Below are 3,794 nucleotides of genomic sequence, written 5' to 3'. Positions count from 1 at the left end.
TAATTATTTTGTTCTTCTACTTAAAACCTGTCTGTTTTTAGCAAGTTTCATTTGATATTCACCTTTATTCTTGTGTAATTAGTGCCATTGACCTGTTAGTATATTCAGTACTTTGTTAATGGTCTTATATTTGTCATGATCCTGGGTCATTTTGACCCAGCGTTTTGTGTTTCCTTTTGGTATCACCTTGTGTTTTGTGTTAATTCTGATTTTGTATTAGTTCTTAGGTTTGGTTCTTGTGTTTAGTGCTTCAGTGTTTATCAGCCCTACCTGTGTCTTCCCTCTGTGCTCTGTTCGTGTCCCTGATTTTGTGTTGTAAAACAGTCTGTGCGTTTCCTGTTTTACTTTGAAGGTTTGTGTCTCGTTGTGTCTAATTAGGTTCAGCTGTGCCCCCCTCCTGTGTGTCATTCCCTCATTACCTTGTGTGTATTTATGGTGTGTCTCTGCCTGTGTTCCTCGTTGCGTCGTCTGCATTACTCTGTGTAACTCAGTGTTAATCAGCGTTTCCCTGCCCTGCTTTCTCCGTGTCATTTCCATGTGTCTTCCGGTGTCCTTAGGTCCCCAGCCGTGACAATATTATTCATGTTTTAACCTGCTGTTTTATTGTGAAGCACTTTGGTATACCGTTGGTTTTTAAATGAGCTATATAAATAAATTTGTATTGTATTGTATGAATTTATTAAAGTAATCATCTGAATATGAGGAACGTGGCTCACTTTTATTCATCTTTATCATGAAGGCTTCATGTTTGTTTCTCTGACTTTTAAATAAAGTACTGCTTTGAATTCATCTCGCCATATTGATCCCCTCCCCCACCTCTCTGTTTCTCAGCATCCATCTAAAAATGGAACAGGGAGTCAGCTGGCAGTAACCTAGCAACAGCAGCATCTCTCACAGGAGAATGATGTAATGCATCCTGTAAGCGGGTGAGAGAGGAGACACGAGGAGAGGATGAGGGGAAAGATTCAGATTTGCTACTCAGGGTCTCCCCTTTAGGATCTGTCAAGGTGGAGCTGCTTCACACTCTGAGTTGTAGCAGCCTCCTGAGAGGTTTACTGACTACTCAGTCCTTTACACCACCACCCACATTAACACATACAGTTTCATTACAGATTCTGACCCACCACACACTCCTTCTGGCTCACAGGTTAACGTAACCAGCATGTGTTTGTTGGAGGAAACAGGAATACCATACTCCTCACAGCAGGAAGCTCAAAACAGGAACTTTCCTGCTGTCAGATGGTAGTGAAGTCATGTTACCTACAGTACAACAGGCACTGTTCAGCACTGAGTGTTTTTAGTTGATAACGGTGCTGCTCCACCTATTTATTTCTGTGGGAACACCACCCTGAAGGTTGAGTTTATTCCAGTTTTTTATTTTATAGCCTCTATCCACTAATTCTGTCTAAAGCACCCATCCATCCATCCATCTGTCCATCCATTAACATATATGTATCCATCCTTCCACGCATTATCCTTAACTCCTTAGCCTACTTTGGAACATGTGGGGTGGTGCCTATTCCAGTATAGGTGGGATACACCTGAACAGGTCAGTAGTCCATCACAGGTGAAGCACAGTGATGTATCCACAGCAAGAATAACTGCTTAATGAGCAACTCTCTGATAGTGGGAGAAAACAGGGGCAAGAATATGATAAGTATGTATTTGGCTGTATCTCTTTGACTTAGGCATGAACCTTCTCTCTCTCTCACACACACACACACACACACACACACACACACACACGTTTTACACAGAATCACTTCCAATCTGAACTTTGACCTTGTCTTCTTAGGTGTGTTCACCTTTGTTTTTACACTGTTTACTCATGACTGACAGACATCCCCTTCAAAATAAAAGCAAATCAAATGAAGTTTTCCCTTACTCTAACCCCAACATGGCAGCCATATTGAAGTAAAATGCTGCCGTTTCAGGTTTCACTGAAAGGCGAGAAGGATGTGAAGAAACTGGATATTTTGAACACTGTCAGTGGGAACAGCAGCAGCTCGGAGACAAGCAGAAACACCGAAGAGATGAAGGAAGATGACACTGAAGCTGAATGAAGAGCCTTACCTGATGACCAGCAAGGACTCAGACTCCCTCTTCCTCCCACTCTCCCTCCTTCCCTGATTCGATCCTATTTCCTTCCCTGCTTCCTATTATTTTTTCCTTGTTTCAGTCCTCCTTTCTTTCCCCCTTTTGGTCCTCGACTCCTTCCTTCCCTCCTTCAGTCCTCCCTCTGCAGGAACAAAGATGGAGTGATGAGGCTTCTGTTGTCCTCTCAGATCTCTGCAGCTCAGAGGAAATGACAGATTTTTTTGTCTGCAGCGACGTTAATCCAGATCCACCCTTCAATGCCACTTTCCTCCCCCGTCCTTCCTTTCCTTCCTCTTCGCCTTTCTTCATTCATATATCCTTACAGTTGCAATAACCACCACTCAAATGCACACACACACACACACACACAGTCACACTCACACACCCTTCACCCTCACACACACACATCCCTGACGATGGTCGCCACAAGAAACGAGAGGCTGAAACCACGGCAACCTGACAGCATCCTTACTCTGCTGGCTCCTCCCCCTATTGCTGAAGGGTGGGTGGGGGTGGGGGGTAAGGAGGGTGAAGAAGAATGATGAGAGAGAGAGCAGCGTGTTTTTATGTGTAAATGTGTGTGTTTGTGTGTGTGTGTGTGAGAGAGATAGATGATATCACAATTGTGTGATGTCACAGCTCCCACATTTACTGACACCTTTCACTGGGAGCAGGAAGTGTCCACAAAATAGTATAAAACACAAAATAAAAGCCCATAACAGGAGATACTAAACAAACAAACAAAAACCAGAAAGGACCTAAAAGTCTGGATCAGGTAGGCAGCACTTAAGGCTTGGCTCCATTTTTCAGACTGCTTTGTTCTACATGAACCCCTCCATCATCACCCAAAGGTCCAAAACAAATAAAACTTGTGTCTTTATATATCATGTACCACCTTCTCACTACTAGAACCAGAACCTCTTCATTCAGTGTTCAGTGTCTGCTGAGTCTGTTTTCCTCCACATCTGAAACATGACTTTAAGTGTGCAAACATCACCTCAGAGAGAGTCAGGTGCAAGGAAATCAGGAGCCACTGTGTTTGTCGCTGTCACATTCATGAAATATTACAACAGGACAGAAAAAAGCACCGAACAAAAGAAACAGAATAGATCCTCTTGCATTTCCTGGCTCCTTATTTCCTTCTTATTCCTCTTTTTCAGGTGGCTTCCTCCTTCTTTCTGTGTGTCACATCAGCATGACATCATCCTGCTTTTGCCCAATTACTTGCCACTGCAATTGTCACATGATTATATAATGTTGGTTTGACATGAATTTATTTCTGAGCAGCTTATTTTTTTCTTTCAGGGCTTATTTTTTATTGTTTTATACAAAAATTACAGTGAAAGGGCTTATCAGGCATATTTTTTATTGACAAAAACACTGAATATCCTCGTCCTTCAGAGAGTGACTGGTGACTTAACATTATATTAACCCATATCACACGATAGTAGGGTTATGGTTAGATTGGCGATAACTTTTGCGGATGTAAGAGTTAACTGATTAGAATTAATTGTAATTAGCCCCCCCACACACACACAACAGCTGGGATAGACTTTAGGATGGATGGATGATGGTCTCAGCCTATTCTCACAACACAGTGCATCTTCATCATCATCATCATCGTCTTTATCACTGGAGACCCTCAGCCCTCACACATGCTCTGTGCTGCGCATGCGTCTCGTTCTGCAGCAGTCCCT

The 3,794-nt window shown here is 42.8% G+C and overlaps 1 protein-coding gene across 5 annotated transcripts in view; it reads right to left on the bottom strand.

Annotated features, from left to right (window-relative positions):
• nyap2a (neuronal tyrosine-phosphorylated phosphoinositide-3-kinase adaptor 2a) overlaps nt 1–2,593 on the bottom strand; it is a 54,338-nt gene extending 51,745 nt beyond the window's left edge. For 2 of the 5 annotated variants that reach the window (XM_084950404.1, XM_084950403.1), the window contains exon 1: nt 2,074–2,590. The gene's annotated coding sequence lies outside the window, so the exon portion shown is untranslated. Of the gene's footprint in view, nt 1–2,073 lie in introns of all 5 variants that reach the window. The other 3 variants (XR_014802180.1, XM_084950406.1, XM_084950405.1) reach the window with 3 other exon arrangements.
• Nucleotides 2,594–3,794: the final 1,201 nt, after the last annotated feature.

The sequence above is a fragment of the Perissodus microlepis genome, chromosome 14 (assembly GCF_051167445.1).
Source record: "Perissodus microlepis isolate ML-2025 ecotype Zambia chromosome 14, ASM5116744v1, whole genome shotgun sequence".
In the NCBI taxonomy this organism is placed as follows: domain Eukaryota; kingdom Metazoa; phylum Chordata; class Actinopteri; order Cichliformes; family Cichlidae; genus Perissodus; species Perissodus microlepis.
This window is presented reverse-complemented; position numbering and strand designations above follow the sequence as displayed.